This window comes from Stenella coeruleoalba, assembly GCF_951394435.1.
Source record: "Stenella coeruleoalba genome assembly, chromosome: 3".
Lineage (NCBI taxonomy): Eukaryota > Metazoa > Chordata > Mammalia > Artiodactyla > Delphinidae > Stenella > Stenella coeruleoalba.
Window position 1 is genome coordinate 58,283,527 of NC_137148.1, and position 19,222 is coordinate 58,302,748.

Consider the following 19,222-nt stretch of genomic DNA (forward strand, 5'->3'; position numbering starts at 1 on the left):
AGGAAATTGGAACTGGTTAATAAACACATTAGAAAACATGTTTAGCCTTATTAATTACTAATAACCACAGGTCTGCAATAAAGACAACAATGAGATAATACTATTAAGTACTGGTAAGAGTGTGGAGAGATGGCTGTTCTCACAAACTCCTAGTTAGGAAGGTAAATTGGGTTATCTTTCAGGAAAGCAGTATTTATGAAATATATGCATAACTCATTTAAGTCCACACACTTTGACCCATAATTTTACTTCCAGGAATCTTCTCTAGTGAAATAATCACAGATTTGGGAGGATTTATGTACAAAAAAAGTTACTGTAACGTTACTTATAAGTGGAAAAACTGGAAACAATTTAAACATCCCAAACAAAGGAATGGTTAAATAAAGTTCAGAATAGCAGTGAGGTCTGGATGTCTGAGTGAGTGTGCACGTGCTCACACATGCCTGCTTGGGTTATACTGAGCGCTCACGATTTTTTAACCAATCAGTCAGTAGTCAATAGATGGTCAATTGACATTATATTTTTAGGAAAAAATTCTCTTTTCTTCCAGATCCCTTGATCCTTACGACCACATGAATTCTGCTCCCCCCGCAAAAAAAGGCCTCATTTTACAGATTTAAAAAATGAGGTCCTCTAGGGCCAAACAGCTAATAAGTGGCTTCTATAAACTCCAGAGGCCACATTTCCCCAACACTGTTCTGCCTTTGAGAGAATGTTCCCAAATACAACCGCCAAATAACAATGAAGCTTCCCATTTGTTACATAACAAAGCTTAACAGAGAAGAAAATTATATGGTTTAGTGTTTTGTACCAATTATCACAATATTTATTGATAATAATTCCCTAATAATGGGAAATTACAGTAATCTGCCTTTTAACACTGCATCAGAAAGGTAAGGTAATAAACTTTTCTTTTAAATGAACTCATGAAAAAAATGTCAAGAAAGGTAGTATTTCTGAGTAAAGAAAAGCCAAAGGGAAATTTAAATCTGAGGGTTTTATTCATGCATTAAAAAGAAGAAGAGGAAATAAGCAATTACAGAAAGTTCAAATGAGATAATGGTAGATGGTTTTTCCAGCTATTTAATTAGAAAAATCAGCAGTCTGGGATACTTGTTTTGAAGCTCGCCATGAATACAAATGAGCCCATCACATTACAGCAATGTCAATCCAAGAGCATAATATTTTAGTATTACCAGTTTTTTCAGGGAGCCAGAGAACAGCTTTCTAAATACAATAACATACCACTTATCAACATTTAGATGCCATATGCACTCAGCTTTCCAGGGAAACTGTGAAAGGGTACCTGAGCATGGGTAACAACCAAAATAGCTAAAACAACAGAAGGTGCGCTGCGATCAACAAGCTCACTGAAGCAAAGAAAGGGGCCATCTCACTGACCTGGTTGGGGATGGTTATAAAAATCTGCATCAGGGTTTCCCTGGTGGCGCAGTGGTTGAGAGTCCGCCTGACGATGCAGGGAACACGGGTTCGTGCCCCGGTCCGGAAAGAACCCACATGCCGCGGAGCGGCTGGGTCCGTGAGCCATGGCCGCCGAGCCTGCGCGTCCGGAGCCTGTGCTCCGCAACGGGAGAGGCCACAGTGAGAGGCCCGCGTACCGCAAAAAAAAAAAAAAAAAAAAAAATCTGCATCAAAACCAATAAGCAAAGATAAGAAGAAACTAGAATATTTCATATAAAGACCAACAGGCTTACCCGCCTCAGCTTTCTCCTACTACACGCCAACGCACACAAAAGATTAGCACAAGAGTTTGAGTAGTTTTTTCCAAATTCACTCAGAGGCAGACACAAGGAAAGTTCAGCAGAGTCAGCTAGACCCCTGGCTGGACAGGACGTACAGTGCTCTGTGGAGCACATGGTCCAGCCCAATAGAGCTCTAGGCCTAAGGCTATTAGGCTTGACAGATTCTTATATCTCATTCTTGCAAGGCTGATGGGGACTGGAAAATCTTTTTAGCCAGTCATGCATCTCGAATATAATCCATAACACCAAATTTTTTAAATGTATTTCTAACATTCTTTATGTTAAACTTCCTGAAGTAGATTTCTATTGGGTTGGCCAAAAATTTCATTTGGGTTTTTCCCAACGATGTTAACCAAAAAAACCCAAACAAACATTTTGGCCAACCCAACATAGTGATATATGAAGCACACTACAGCCATTTCTGAAATAGGGAGTCCTCATCTGAGTGCTTCAAATGCTAACAACTACTTATATCAGTCAGGGTTGTTCAGAGAAACAGAACCAACAGATGTGTGGAGAGAGAGAGAGAGATTTGTTTTAAGGAATTGGCTCATGTGGTCATGGAGGCTTGGTTAAGTCCAAACTCTGATGGGGTAGGGTAGAGACTCGGGAAAGAGTGGAGTTCAAGTCCAAAGGCCATCTGCTGGGGAATCAGGAAGAGCAGAAGTTGCAGAGGAAGCTGGAAGGCAGACTGCTGGCCGAATTCCCTCTTACTTGGGGGAGTTCAATCTGTGTTCCATTAAGGTTTTCAACTACCCAGATGAGGCCCAGCCACACCACAGAGGGTGATCTGCTTTACTCAGAATCCACCTATTTATTTATTTATTTGGGCAGTTAAAGCAAACTTTTTTTTTTTTTTTTTTTTTTTTGCGGTACGCGGGCCTCTCACTGTTGTGGCCTCTCCCGTTGCGAAGCCAACAGGCTCCGGACGCGCAGGCTCAGCGGCCATGGCTCACGGGCCCAGCCGCTCCGCGGCATGTGGGATCTTCCCGGACCGGGGAACGAATCCGTGGCCCCTGCATCGGCAGGCGGACTCTCAACCACTGCGCCACCAGGGAAGCCCTAAAGCAAACTTTTAATTATTGGAAAACATAAGTAATTGGGAAAGATAAATCATTGTACCTCAATAACAGTACAATGATGACACTAATCCTCTGCAAGAAGTTCATCAAAATGATATAAAAACTCAAGTTTATAATGGAAATAGAGTTTGTTTTCATAGTAAAGTGAGTTCCTTTCAACATGTCAGATCAATCATTCCAATACAAAAGATACTAGGAACACAATAACATTAGGAGAGTAAGGAATTAATACAATGTTGGCTTTGCCTCATTTTTCATTTCAACATACCTTTTACTATTGGAGCTCTCCGACCACTATGTGGGACATAAACCCTGACCTCAGAGGATTCACCAGGACACTCAAAAGGAGAATCCACCCATTTAAATGTTAATCTCATTCAAAAAAAAACAAAAACAAAAAATTACCTTCACAGAAACATAAAGAATAGCAGTTGACCCGATATCTGCGCAATGCGTCCCCGCCAAGTTGACACACAAAATTAACCATCATACCACCCCAATAATAACTAACCATAGATTATACTGTTTATACAAAAATATTTTAAATAAATTTCTACACTGTACTCATGAGAGTAAACTGAGCTCCAATAACAAATATCCAAGCCCTAAAATTCCACGGCTTAAAGAATAAGTTCATTTCTCACTCATGTCACGACCAGCCCAGGGTGAGGGCTCCAGATCAGGTGCCCGCTAACCCACTGGATCCCTGAGAGACCCAGGCCCACAGCAGCTCTACTGTCTTCAGCACCAGCTTCCAAGGCTGCCCTGGTCACGGCCGCCCTTGGGTCTGGGGAAGGAGTGTGGAGTCTAAAGGTTCTATTGGCCAGGCTGGGAAGTGGCCCACATCACCAAAAGAGAAACCGGATAATGCCAACTGGCTGTGTGCCGGAAAGAACAGGATGACTCCAGGATGGCTAGCAGTCACTGCTATCCACGTGGTGAAATATCTCATGGTACCAGGCAGTAGACATACCGTCAATACATTAACTTCACATTAATATGCCCCCTTTTATTTTCTTCAGAGCATGCACTTCTCTTTGCAAGTATCTTATTCATTTACTGGTTTACTTATCTGGTTTGTAGGAGAAGCCAAGTGGTGATTCTGAGTGTGCGCTCTGGATCAGACTGCACAGCGTTCATCCTGGCCCTCCATGCCGCTGTGTGACCTTGGGCAAATTGTTAAACTCTAGAAGCCGCTGTTTTCTTCTGTAAAAAGAGTAATGGTACCTGTATTAATGGCTACGGTGGGGTACCCAGATAGCCCCACTTCAGCACTCGTGCAATCCATCCCCAACTGCTAGGAATATTGACAGCTGATGGCTCTCAGCTGCTGAGAGATGGCCTTGCCCAGGATCATACCCCTTCCTGGGGACATCGGACATCCACTGATCATTGGCGGGGGTGGGGGTAGCGGGAGATGAATGAGGGCTGTAAAACCTAGTTCCCCTGTCTCAAGACGGAACAAAGCTAAAGGACCTTCCAGGTCCCCAGTGGGCTCAGCTTCATCCTCTGCTGCACCTCTGCAGCAGTGCGACTCCTCCCTACCCGGCCCCCTCCCAGGCCACTGCCTTCACCCCACAGGTGTTGATCTCAAAAGCATTCCCCCATCAACTTTCTACACATACCTCTCCGCCTCGAGAACCCGACCCAAGGCTCTATCTCATAGAATTGTGGGGATTCAGGGAGATAAACCTTGTCAAGCACTCAGAACGGAGCATGGCACGCAGTAAGCAACTCAATGAGTATTTGATGAGTTGAAGGAATAAATGATGCCATGTCCTTTTTTAATTAGAAAGATGAACCAAGAGAAGAGAGCATCCCTAACTGCATAACCTTATCTTTGTCTAAATTATACTGAGAACAAAATCTAAAAGAAAGCAGGTAAAGTTATTTGTAATATTTTAATGCCACTTCTTCGTATAACCAGAAAACTCTTCATCATGTGTGATTCTAGCTGCAAACCGTACATGAGGAAAAACTATGAAATCAGGAGCTACTTTCTTGGATATAAGCCTTGAAGTCTTTCGTTTCACCCTAATTTTAGATCAATGTTTTCATTCTTCAGATCAGCATGGCAAATACTGTGAGGGGGGAGAGACAGGCAATTCTGTCTCCCTCTATCTTCCCGGGAAACCTAAGAGCTGTGTTTGATTTCTCACGTTTCCTCCTCAATTCTGATTCTTGCCGAAGACTTAACTGGCACAAAATCTCTTACATCTCCCCAACCTCACTAGCAAACACACAAATATCTGGGACGCACTTTGCATTTTTCTGCCCCGAAGGCTCTTTGTATCACCGTTCAGCCCAGCTGGCTTCTTCCTCAGAGCCCTACCTTCACTTTCAACCCTGTTCACCTTGGGGGTTATTTCTCACAAGAGTGTGTCATATTCAGAATGTGAAGAGGACGTTAAATTCAGTGTCTAAACTCCACCAATAATCTTTAAATCATTTTCTCTTCAGACCATTCAAAGCCAACTTTTAAAAAACCATCGCTAAAAGAGGTCACCTGCTCACCTACGGTGCTAAGGGCGCTCTCCCATGCGTGCACCTTTGCGTTCATTTCCCTCCCATGAAAATATGCTTACAGCCCACAGGGAAAGAGGCACAATTACCAACCTCAACCAGATCCATCTCTTTCAGTTGAATGTCAGAAAACATCCTGGGAAGTCATAATTTACACGCAGCCCATTCATCGCCCCTTTTCAGATGGACCACATTAATTCACGGGGGAGAGTAACTTTCTCAGAGACACGCATTTACACTTCTATCAAGTAGACTGGAAAATAATTGTGTTTCTCTATGAGAAAAATGACAGCTACATCAAGAAGTCTTCAACCTTTTTGTGTGTCACTCATAACATTGCTTTAGTATTACATCCGTGGAGAGGACGCTCGGAAAAGCAAGGCTATTTGTAACAAGCACTGTTCAAACCATTCACAAGTATCCTTACCTTTTTCTTTCTTACAAGTACACCTTGCTTAATTTTAGCATATGTTACCCCTTACAAAATGCATCATGTAGAAGACTTTCAAAGAGGTTTCTCAGAACATTTCCCCTCTGAGAGTCTTAAGACTGTACATTAAATAGTTACAAAAGACCCTGAATAAAGGCTATTATCTACATGTAACATTCACTTGCACTATATCTCTGATCTATTGACATAAAGCAGTTTATTGGTCAATATCACTGGCCAAAGGCAGAGACAGAGGTCCAATTCCAGCCATCTGGAAATCTATTATCCCAGGGCTAATGCATAAGCCTTTCACCTCTACAGATCTGGTTTCAGCTTCATCAGTTAAAAGTGAGTTGGGTGGTCTTGTCTTACCCACATTAAAGACCCATTATGCAGCTCAGCCTAACGAAACACCATTGGTCATGGACATCCATTTAGTATAAGTCAACCTTGGGGAAAAGTTCAGTCTCCTAGATATGCCTCCTTCTCTGATCACTTATTCCCTGCTCAGCTGACCCTGGGCAGAATTATGAAGTAGGCAGAGTCAGTATGGGGTTACTCTCTGACTGTTAGTCAATAGTGTGGAACAGAAGAAATAGACAGGAGAGCCAAACAAGAGACAAAAGACCTGTGTCCTGGTCCCAGCTAGCCTTGAGCAGATCACTGCCTCTCTGTGGCTTAGTATCTTCATGTGTAAACTGGGGATAACACCCACCCCTACATCTTGAATATTCTCAGAAGAATCAAAAGAGCTCACGGGTATGAAAGCTATAAATCATTTGCAAATGACAGGATGACTACTACTAACTTTTCATTCCCTCATTTTTACTTCCCATATTTTCCACGTGCCCTTCCCCATTTACAGAGGCCCAGGGCTCTCAGATTGCCCCGCTCCTACCCAGACCCAGCTGTAATCAATCCTATACCCTGGGCCTTTCCTGCCCCTGAAATCTCCCAGTCATATTTCCCTGTCGATTTCCCCTTCCCACGAGGTGTGATCTCTGCTGGGTGTCAAGTAGTCAAGCTGAGAAGCTGCTACTGCCTGTGCTATCCGAGCTGGGGCTGCCCTGCCGAGCACTTATTAGAGACCCTGAATTTCACAGAGCAATTTCAATATCGGCACAGGATGACTAGGAACTCACAGAGCGGAAGGTACAAATTTTCAAACCTAGGAGAGGGCGTGTGATTTACTCAGTATCGCTCCAGGCACCAGGCCTAGGAGGCCAGGGGCAGCCCCGTCCTGGAGGATATAAAGATGGCTACCGTACATCCAGATCCCAAACTCAGGGGACATCTCTACACCCCCATGGGCCACTCTGTAGACAATATGTCTCACCTGTGATTCTAAGAGGCAGGCCTCAGTTTAGAACTTCCTACCAGTGCCAAATGGATTGTTATTCCCTTTACTCCTCTCATATGACCTCAGATACATCCATTGGTTAAACTGGAATCAAAGCCTCTTTCAAGCAAGCTCAAAATCGTCCACGTGTTGTTGATGAATATATATTTTAAAAAACCCAGGTAAGTAGGGAGGGGAATACAGAGGTAGGGGACTAAGAGTATAAGCTATTAGGTATAAAATAAGCTACAAGGACATATTGTACAACAAGGGGAATATAGCAAATATTCAATAATAACTATAAATGGAATATAACCTTTAAAAATTGTGAATCACAATATTATACACCTGTAACTTACACAGTATTGTATATCAAGTATACTTCAATTAAAAAACAAAAAACCAAATAGATATCTCTGTACGTCCATCAATGCTTCTGGGTCACATTCTTTCATCCACAATTTGGTTTGTTCTCAGGAAATGTAAGCTAGAATTCTTATGGTCCTGAACCAAACTATTAGAGAGAGAAACATACAGCCCCCAAATCATATCAATATGGGTGTCCATCTCACTCAATGGAAATGTTCTTATACGAGGCCCTGCATGGAATATTTCCCACCCCTGCTCTTACCCCCCAACGCCAGGAGGAACTAATGCAATCAAGGTCATCCTATGAGAGCAGAGCTCTTTTTTGTTTTGTTTTTTTTGCCAGCAGGTTCTTATTAGTCATCAATTTTATACACATCACTGTATACATGTCCATCCCAATCTCCCAATTCATCACACCACCACCTCCACCCCCCGCGGCTTTCCCCCTTTGGTGTCCATACGTTTGTTCTCTACATCTGTGTCTCAATTTCTGCTATGAGGGCAGAGCTCTTGAGACAAAAGTACAAAACTCTCCAACTGCCTCACCTCAGCCCCACCCACTCCGCACATACACCCACTCTTTTTTTTTTTTATTTTATTTATTTTTGGCTGCACTGGGTCTTCGTTGCTGCACACGGGCTTTCTCTAGTTGCGGTGAACGGGGGCTACTCTTTGTTGCGGTGCGGTGGCTTCTCTTGCTGTGGAGCACGGGCTCTAGGCACATGGGCTCAGTTGTTGTGGCACGTGGGCTCAGTAGTTGTGGCTTGCGGGCTCTAGAGTGTAGGCTCAGTAGTTGTGGCACGCGGGCTTCGTTGCTCCGTGGCATGTGGGATCTTCCCGGACCAGGGCTCGAACCCGTGTCCCCTGCATTGGCAGATGGATTCTTAACCACTGTGGCGCCAGGGAAGTCCACATACACCCACTCTTAATCCATGCTTTACAAATGAGATAATTTCTCAAAAGACTTTAAGGAAAAATTACAAGGAGCAACCGGAAGAATTTAAGGTCTCGTGAGGAGGCAGATGACAGGGTCTGGTTCAGGGGTTGGGGAGGGGTTGGTGCAGTGATAGAGGGAAGAGAAGAACAGGTGTTAGGGCTGCTGATGCCTATGAGGACCTGAAGGCTTTTTAGCACCAGGGACAGCCTCCACCCTCAACCTTCCTTAGCTGAGAGCTTAACTGAGCACTAGGAAATAAAGGAACTTGGAGCCTATCCAAAATTCACATTATATTGATACATCTCACCCCCAGAAATGGATCAGTTGGTCTGGATTTGGGTCTTTGCTTTTTTTTTTCCCCCTGCGGTACGCGGGCCTCTCACCGTTGTGGCCTCCCACGTTGCGGAGCACAGGCTCCGAACGCGCAGGCTCCGCGGCATGTGAGATCTTCCCGGACCGGGGCACGAACCCATGTCTCCTGCGTCGGCAGGCGGACTCTCAACCACTGCGCCACCAGGGAAGCCCCGGTCTCTGCATTTTTAACAGGCACTCCAGGTTATTCTGAAGCAGGGGGCCAGAGGACTTCATCTTGAGACCTGGCCATTGATCTCATTAAATAGAGCGGCTTTGAAGCAAAAACTCTGGGCTTTATGAATGGGACTCCCACAAGCAGGCGTGATCCCAGGAGAAGGTGTGCGTGAAGATACCCGAAGACGGTATGACTTGAGAGAATTCAGCCGACATGTGATGGTTCCACTATCTGTTGCATAAAAAGGAGGTGTCACGGTGCTTAATCATTACCATTCGAGGGTTTCAAAAATGTATTCTCTGATCGCTGATTGCTTGAAAATTTGAACCTAGGGAAAAAATGTCTCAGAGCAACGCCCATAAATAACAGCAATGAAGAGCAGTGAAGAATGACTTTATTTGGCTTCAGTGTGAAATGATACAGGCATTTTCCCAAAATTTCCAGGAATACCATTTCTGTATTTTTTTACTCACATAAGATATAAGCAGTGTTTACATTGTGCTTTGTGTTGTACAAGGAAGGGATACTTAAAACAGCCCTACAATTTTTTTTTAATGTAAAATATCTATGTTGCCCACTCTATTCTGCTGGCCATCTGAAAACAGCAACAATTTCCTTTTGGGGGAACTCTATTTTGAAAGCTATTTTCAATATTCCAAAAAAGATTTCTTATATTCCAAAAAGGAAATTTACATTTCTCTGAATAAGAGAAGAAATATAGGCCAATATTGAAACTTCCAATTATATGGGTATGTTAAAAATCTTTTGAAAAGATGAAAGGAAAAATAATAAGAGGTCCTTGATAGCAAAACGGTTGGGGAAATCTCACTTCAGAGGAATATCTCACTCTTCGGCTATATCCTGGCAACTAAAGGTAGCTTAATCAAGAGTCAAATTCATTTCCCAGTTAAAAGCCTTTATAAGTGTTCTGCTCAAGAGCTATCTCTGGAAGCACAAACCACTACATCTGCCACTGAGTCACATGCAATGTCAGGTTGAATTTTTGTTTTTTAATGATTTTATTTTGGTCTTAAAGAAAGATAACAAGAAAGAGAAGCCGTCAGAAAAATGAGCACATTCCAAAAACCAAACAAGCTGTCTTCCCCAAAAAAGCTTCACTTTCATTGTTGTTTATCATATGCTAAAGTGATTTGCATGTTGTTATTTCAGGTGGAACTTTCCACTGCATTTCCATTCTCTCAAGAGCCAGTTGCTACCCTCCTCCTCATTCTGTCTTGTTGCTATGGAAACAGTGATTTACAGTAGGACCAGGAGCAAAGGTAACAAGGCTTTAAATAGAAATAGTAACAAAGGAATCATCTGGAGAGAACGCGGAAATTGCTCTCCATCAAGCAAAATATATTCGGGAGGGGGGGGGGAATGCCTGCATTTACAATCTGCCCTAAAAGAATAATTATCTAGCAATAAAGACACTTTCACCATCTTTGTTCAACTGATTTTATTTTTAAAACCTGAGTGACAGTCGTAGAGTATACGTTACACAGTTTGAATTTTATTTACTTGCCCTCTCAAGTGTTAAAACCTTTAGTCTGTCTTATATAAAAGGAGATTAAAGTTTGCCATGCTAAACTGATAAAAATGATTTCAGAGTCCTCATACTCATAGAGAAGTTTCTATGGCTCAAGTTACCAGAAGTAGCGGTTAACCTAGAAGTCATTATACATTTGAAACTGGGGTATGACCTTAGACAAGTATCTTGAACTCTGAATCTTTGTTTCCTCCTCTGGGAAATAAGATGATACCACTTATGTCGCCAAGTTATATATAAAGATTTGAGCTAATAAAAAGTTTGGCATAAGATAGGCATTTAATAAATGCAAGCATGGTGGCATCACAACTGAATTCCTCAGCACATACCAACTGAATAGAGGTGACAGTTTACAGACTCATCGTGGGTGGCAAGACAGGGAAAAAGGATCCAGGCTTGACCTAAAAATTCCTGTGAATAATCCACAAAGTGGGTTCTCCACACAAGCAGATAATCAAGCATTGGCTATATATGGAAAAGAGCTTCCCCACCCAACCAAGATGAAGGTCCTGATGGGCACAATAATTCCAGCTTGTGGTTTGACACTGAACACTGGCAGTGTGGGCTTTCCCCACAAGCTCAACTATTCAGAGCACAATCCGCCCTGTGGCAAAGGTGATCTGAGAGTAGTGCAAACTCCTCCCTTCTCTCCACCAGCATCCAGACTGCTAAATATTTGGTGCCAGTGGTTACGGTCGATTCCATTTCCAGAAATGCAATGCAGCTGGAAAATATTTTTTACTTACAGTGGAAAAAGCCTATATGCTGTTACGTATCTACTCAGCAAACATGGGAAACCATTATGATACATATAGAAATTGATTTGAATGCAATGGGAAGCAAAGAGTTCACCAAATCCCAAACAGGAAATAAAGTCTATGTTGGTACTACGGCATAAGTTTATCTACAGTTCACATTATCATTTGTGTTTACTAGCGATAGTGAAAAAAACTGGTCCTTTTTTCTACAAGTAGCTGACTGAATTTAGAAATGCTTTGGAAATGTAAACTTAAGTTTGTTAGTGTAAGTCCTTTCCACTCAATTCCTTTCATGATTTTACAAAATGTGAGAAAATAAGCTGACACTAACCCTTACACTTTTGTTGCCATGTATTTTTACCATATGAAATGACTTGGAGACCCTAACACTAGGAATTCATTCAAAAGGTTTCAATAAACCACATTTAGCTCCATTTTTTTCTCCCTGGCTCAAGAAATCTGAAATGTAAATTAATAGTATTTGCAAGAAAACCTCCACTTAAAGGTACCTACAACGTGTCCTAAAACGCAGCAGGCATTTTATTACATATCTTGTTTAATGTTCACGACAACCCTGTGAAGTAACCCTGTTGCTATTTTACAAATGAAGAAACCAAGGCTGGGAGAGGCTGAATCACCTGCCAAGGGCCGTAACATTAGAAGTTAGAGCCCGGACAGATCTGTTGATTCCAAGCCAAGCGCTCCTTCTTCTTGCCCTAGGGCAATTTTTTAATTGTATGGAGTGGTATCAAACTATACATATCCTTTTGTAATTCCCTGATGGAACTTCTCTAAGTTGGAAGCCAGGTCTTCCAGTAACTTTATTAAGAGTCACCCTTACTTGGTTTTTGATTGCTATGATGACACATTAGTTTTCTTTCCACTAAAGGCTGTGACAGTGGTTCCAACTCTTAGTTTTTAATACAAATGCATAACCCCCTACCCCAACCAATTTAACAGAATCTCTGAGGTGATGACCAGGCATCTTATATATTTTTTTAAAGTGCTCCAGATGATTCTCATGTATAGCCCGGATTTAAAACCACAGCTTGAAAGGACTATATCTTAGTGAACTTAGGAAGTCACTGATTGTTAAGTCACATCCTGATTTCAGAAACATTAAAATGGGAACAATAGTTAAAAGTGAGAATAAGACACCAGGGATTGTGAGACGCATCCCAGTTTCAAGGATATTAAAATATGAACAACTGTACATTTCAGAATTATTATTGAAAGAGTTTACCATATCAGCTGAAGAAAAGTTAGACATGTGACCTTGGGTTACTCCATTACTTAAAACAGGTCAGAGTAAAATGACCTCTAAAGTACCTTTTGTATATAAGGCTTTGCGATTTGACTTTATATTCGTCACACAACAGTTACTGCTTGTCTCCTTAATGTGAGGTGAAAATCATGCAGTACATTATCCCCCAAAAAAAAGTTTGCCCAGCAAGTCAGCCCGTCACACACCTGCAGTCCAGAAGCAAGCAGAGATGGAGGAAGATGAATAGCTTCTTTCAACTCCTGTACAGCCCATTCTGGGTGAGAATCAAGAGCACCCTCTCCCCACCCACTCCTCGGAGCTCAGAGATCTTCCCTTCAACATCCCCCAGCACTTGCTCCTCCCTCCCTGGCCCCGCGGAGACCAGCAACAGATTATTCAGAGTTTTCTAACTCACGCTTCCAAATGTTGTCAGAGGGTAAAAGAGGAAGATAGATTACATGAGCATTTGTGTATGGTAGAATAATAGGGAGCCATTTAAAATCATGTTTTAGAACATGAATATCATGGGGAAATTCTCATGACCCATCATTAAGTAAAAAATTAAAGATGGAAAATAATCAGGACTAGAGAAAAATACATAAAAATTATAGCATCAAAGTGCAGCAGTGACAGATGGTCTTTATTTTCTTCAGAGTTTATTTTCCAAATTTGTACAGCAAACATATAGTATGTTAAACACCAGAAAAAGTGTTATGCATATATAGAGTAAATGTGGTTTTATAAAAATTAGAGTAACTATATGGAAAATTGCTAAGAACCAGTATTAAATAAAAAGGAAAGGAATACAAAGTTTCTTTCACAACTAAAACTTGCAACTAAAACTTTATTTTACTAGGTGTAGGCAAAAAAAGACTAGAAGGATAAATACCAAAATATTAAGTAATTATATTCAGGTGGTGGGATTATAGATCACTTTTAATATTTAAATATGTAATTATTAAATATTTATGTTCCTAAATTTTTTTTTTTTTTTTTTTAGCGGTACGCAGGCCTCTCACCGTTGTGGCCTCTCCCGTTGCGAAGTCAACAGGCTCCGGACGCGCAGGCTCAGCAGCCATGGCTCACACGCAGCCGCTCCGCGGCATGTGGGATCTTCCCAGACCGGGGCACGAACCCGTGTCCCCTGCATCGGCAGGCGGACTCTCAACCACTGCGCCACCAGGGAAGCCCCCTAAATTTTTTAAGGAGAAAGTATGGCTTTAAATTTTCTTACTTTTAATTATGAGCTTTTCAAGCATATAAAAACTATCACACTCAACATACTACTCATATTTAATAGATATTAGCACTTTGTCATACTTAATTCAGATTTCTGTATTTTTAAGGAATAAAACTTACAGTTAAAATTCAGCACCACCCTCCCTTTTTTAGAAGTAACCACTATTCTGTAATTAGTATTATTATTCATATGCATGTTTTAGAACTCATGCTGCTTGTATATGTGTCTATAAACCACATAAACTATTTTTTAATTGTATGGAGTGGTATCAAACTATACACATCCTTTTGTAATATTTTTCACTTTAAGGAAGGTCTTGCCATATCAATATATGTAGATCTAATTAATCGATTTTAACTACTGTATACTATTCCATGGTATGAATCCACCAATCTATTCATTCCTCTGTTCGTCAAACTTAGTGTGCATCAGAATCACCTGGGGAGCCCGCCCAAGCACAACATTTAAATGAATGAGCATGGCCATGTTCCAATAAAACTTTACTATGTTGTAAATTAACTATACCTCAATTTAAAAAAAAACTTTACTATGGGCACTAATATTTGAATTTCATATAATTTTTACATGATATAACATATTGTCTTTGATATCTTTAAGCATTAAAAAAGGGTAAACACAATTTGCAGGCTATATAGAAACAGTGAGCTGGATTTGTCCCAGCAGGCTGTAATTGGCCAAACCCCTACTCTAGTCAATGGAGTTGGGTCATTTCTCCTTTTTTACTATTGCAAACAGTGCTCCTTGAGCATTTGTGAGACAGTCTTAAATACCTGGAAGTGAAATAACTCAGTTATAAGGACCTACATCTCCAATTGTACTGGGAATTACCAATTTTGCTCTACAAAGCAAAATCTGCCCTCAACCAATGAATATGAGGTTCTGTTTTGTTAGAGCCTAGCCCTTTGTTGTTTCCCCATCTGACGGATGTGAAATGGTACCTCACTGCTGTTTTACTTTGCATTTCCTGATCATTCCTGAGGTTGAGCATCTTTTCAGTTGTTGACCATTTGCCTTTTCCTCTCCTCTGAACTGCCTCTTCATACTCTGACCATTTTTTTTAAAATTACTGATGTGAAGTCATTTTTATATATTTTGGATACTTATTGTTTGTTGAATTTTAGAAAGAAAAAAAACCCAGTTTGAGTTTTTTTAATCTCTACAATGCTTTGTCTCACAGATATTTACTAATTCCAGTGTAGTTAAATGTATAAATCTTTTTCTTTACAATATGTTCTTTATATGTTTTATTTAAGAAATCCCCTCCTATTCCACTATTTTACATTTTTAATTCCCCCCATTTTCCCCCTAAAAGTTTCTAAGTTTTTATTTTTCATATTCGGCTCTTTAATCCACTTGGAGTTTATCTTTATACTGATGAAAGTATACATCTTTGTGTGTGTGTGTGTCAATATGGTTAGACGTTTGTCTGTGTTGGTTTGTAATGCCGCCTCTGTTACATTCAAAGTTCAATACATACGTAGGATTTCTTTAAGGAGAAAGAAAAAAACTCTACCTCAAGTTTATCCTAGAGGCAAGGATGCAGAAACAAAGTTAATGGGCTAAGAACAAGTAGTAAATAGCAGGTCGCTGTGTATAGGTATCCAAGAGGTATGTGAGCAATGCCAGAAATTATCTGTTGGAAAGCAAAAGCCTCAGGCACATTAGTTGTTTAAATGTAATTTTTTTGATGGTGCTGGGATAAAATATGAGTAAACACTTTGTAAAAGAAATTTCTCCCCCAAAAAAGAGATTAAAACAGTGATCACTTCAAAAAACAGGAGCTAATGGCTGGACAGTTCTCCATGTATACAACCACCATCTCTGAACCTGAGGTTGGCTACCCAGGCATGGCAGCAGAACATCAAGTGAGGCTGACCTGGGCCAGGGCAGTCACTGAAGGCTGGCAATGCTGCACGAGTGAAATCAAGAGGGAACACGCATATTTAGCGTCTCCACTGGCTTATTTCAGAGAGTGCAACAGGTAGTGAAATTAACATGCAATGTACAGTCTCACAGAGAATCAAGCACCCGTGAACCTCATGTGATGACTGGGTTTCGCTGAAATATTAGGTTGAACCACATGAAACTGCCATTTCTGTAGTTTAAAAAAAAAAAGGTTGACTACCTTCACTTCCATATACCTCAACAGAATAGAAGAGGAGGAGACTATCCAGTTAATAATTATCCAGGAGTCTCTTGCTCCAAAGCTAGTCAATATAGTGGAATTTTCGACTCAGATCCAAAGAAGAAACTCACTGGTGCTGGAATTACTGATGCTTTCCCCTCTCATGTCATTAACTCACTGGCAAAACTGGAAATTAAATTTCTCTCAGACTAAGCAAGAGGAGTCCCTGACTTACAGACCTGATGACTTTTTCTCCAACTGATCAGGATTATGGTCTCAAGAAAGTGGTTCCAGGCGTTCCTTTACCTAAAGCTCACCTCCCCGACAACATGAATAATGCTCTTCTCAGAAACGGGATCCTGTGCTGCTTACTCACACCCAGGAAATGAGATAATAAAACTGCTGAAATTAATTAAGAGCATCTGTTACACTAAACAAATAAAGCATTGTGGGTCTTTCAGAGAGAACCAGCAGAGCAAACTCTTTCCTCCATGACACCCAGTGAGGCCGCCTTCCGAAACAGCGCTCTTCACAGGGCTCTTCCAACTATTTCCTTCCAAATCTGTGGTTCAGGAGTCACATGGGTTCATCCTTCCAGCTGTCAGCTGGGCAGCCCGCTTACACTCAGCCACATTCCAGCTTTTCTAAACATAGAAAAGAATTTTCTGGAATTTCACTGCACCTCCCATTCTGAAACTAGGAAATCAGATTATGTGAGTGTACCAAGGAAACTTGAGGGGACCCAGTGAGCTGTGAATCTCTTTGATTAGCATCCCAAAGTACATGTATTAGGCTAACTACGACCCGTCTCCAATTTTCTTGTTTCTTTTTGTCCTCCCCTATTGTCAACACGGTCTCAGGCTGCTCCCTTAGAACATGGTTAATTAAATGAGACTATCCTAAAGGAAGGAAATTGAATTGGAAGCTTTTAGAATTTTCTTCTCATCATCTAATTACAGGAATAGCATTTATGGGCAGTCTAACTCTGGCTAATTTGCTCTCTGAATCTTTTGCTATCATACAATTTGAACATCAAACCCTGAAACCACAGGGTGGGTATTTTCCACTGCTCTGGTGGCATACTTTTTTCAAGTTTCCCTAAAGTGGATTCTGCCAGAAGACTGCCTTCAGGCTACCCCGGGTAGTCAGAAAGTCTTCAAAAACCACATCCAAATGACTGCTGTTATCCCCCTACTCTGAGCATTCCAAGATTTTCATCACTCCGCGGCTCCAGATAGAGCCACTCACATTAGACATGGTTGAAAAGAGAAAACTGAGACAGGAAATTATGGGCCTTCTCTAGCCCCCCCAGAACATTAGCTTCCTCACATCCCCCTCACACTGGACAGTATCACCTCACCAGCAACTCTATAACTGAGAACCTTACAGTGATAGGAGATGGATCCTTCAATCTATCCAACCAGTTTTTCATCGAATCCTCCTGCTTTCTTGTACTTCTCAGCATGTTGTCAACCATCCTTTCCCATCTCTGCATCTACAGTCTTAAAGGAGTCCTGCTAACTCCCCACAATGTCCTTTCAGTAAGCCCATGAAAAAGACCTGCCAGAGTAACTGTCAAAGCAACTATCTGTGCTTAACTGCATGGGTGAAGATGCCTGGGTGGCATAAGTCCACGGGTAGAACTGGCTTCGGGAGTCAAACGATGCCCTCAGCATTGCATCTCTCATCTCTCCACTGCGTGAGCTTCATTCTCAGCTTCACCTTAGGGTTCCCCAGGATACAGGTCTTTTGCATAATCAGCCAAGCCACAGTCTCCAGGTTTTTCATCAGCAAACTCCAGATCAGCTCCCCTCCTGTTCCATGGCTCCCTCATCCCACCGTGATTCCTCCTTTCCCTAAGGCAGACAAACAGGTACCAGCAAAATGGCCTGGAAGGAGTCATAGCTTCGGGCCAGAGGGCTTGAGTTGTATTCTCAGCCCTATTACTCCTCTGTTGTGTGTTCTTGGACAATTGATTTCACCTCCCTGGACTTCAGTGTCCTCATCTGTAGAATGCCACTTCCTCAGTGAAGCTTCCCCCAAGCACCTGCCCTCCCCCACCCAGCTAGTCACTTCCTCCCAAATATTCACAACACATTGTACTGCACTCCCCCTGACACACCAGATCCTGGAGCGGTAGCTCTCCTGGAGAGCAGAAAGTGCTTTATTTCTCTGCCTAGCCCTGGGCCAGGATACATTAGCTGCAGAATATTTCATTCAGGGGTAGGATCAGAAGATCTCCACGGCTCCTCTAATTTTTGAAATCGCATGATCTCTGATCATTCCACCCCAATCCAGATTCATCCCTAACTAGGTGAACCTATCCTCTCTGGGTCCTCTTCTTCTCTGAAGCAATTCCTAGAATCCACTCTCCACTTCTGAGATTTTTCCAGACTAACTAACTTCTACCCATCTCTACACCCAATTCTCCTTCCTCTGCATTATTCACTATGTTTCATATAATCCCAAGTATTCCTTCCCTTTGTTGTGTGCCTTGAAAAATGCCTTAACTGCCACCCAAGCTGGCCAGTTTTTTACCTTTTACGCCTTCATTCCTGACTATTGCAGAACCATCCTAGCTCGGGAGGTGCCAGAAATCAAAGGCTGTGGATCGATCACAACAGTGCCCCAAGCATGTAGCTGTCTCCTAAATGCTTTTAAGGGTGATGAATGGTAATGAATTCAGATTGATTATGTTGCTATATTCTGCAGTATACGTTCTCACTCCAGAAGAGCACAAAGGTCAACTTAAAAAGTCTAATCCTGTGACTCTCAGTGGGAGGGGACAACTCACAAATGTCAGGGGGGAGGGGGTAGCAGGGCTTATAGTTTGAAAAAACATATTCAGTGTGATCATACAATCGTTTACCTTTGGAAAGTGAAAAAGAATGATGATTATTTAAAACACAAATTATAGCTTTGATTCGTGGGTACTTGATATATTCGTCTTTTCTTATGTCCACAACAACCCTACGATTTCACAGGTATGGTTACTAAAATTCAAAGAGATAAGTTACTTCTCCAGGATCAAACAGCTAGGAAACAGCAGAGGTAGCATTTGAACTTGGGGCTGCTCTTCATACCGCTACAGTTTCTCCATGACAGGGGCAGCAACTGTGGCAGGCCCCCGCTTAGCTGATTTTGTACTCTGCCATTCTCCCTCTGAGCCTGACGGACATGGTAAAGGACCCCACAGTAACCTTTGAGATTTCAGAAAAAACTCTGTCCCACGTGATGGGGTGAGTAAGACTTCCTAACAGCCAACCAAGAAAGCCTCGAGGTACCAGGGTTCA

General features: G+C 41.8%; 1 long non-coding RNA gene across 1 annotated transcript in view; it reads right to left on the reverse strand.

Moving 5' to 3' along the window:
• Nucleotides 1-1,559: 1,559 nt before the first annotated feature.
• LOC307183531 overlaps nt 1,560-19,222 on the reverse strand; it is an 83,066-nt gene continuing 65,403 nt past the window's right edge. Inside the window, exons 2-3 of the long non-coding RNA XR_013827517.1 lie at nt 13,563-13,735; nt 1,560-4,051 (exon numbers count right to left, since the gene is read on the reverse strand). This is a non-coding gene — a long non-coding RNA (uncharacterized lncRNA). The remainder of the gene's footprint in view (nt 4,052-13,562; nt 13,736-19,222) is intronic.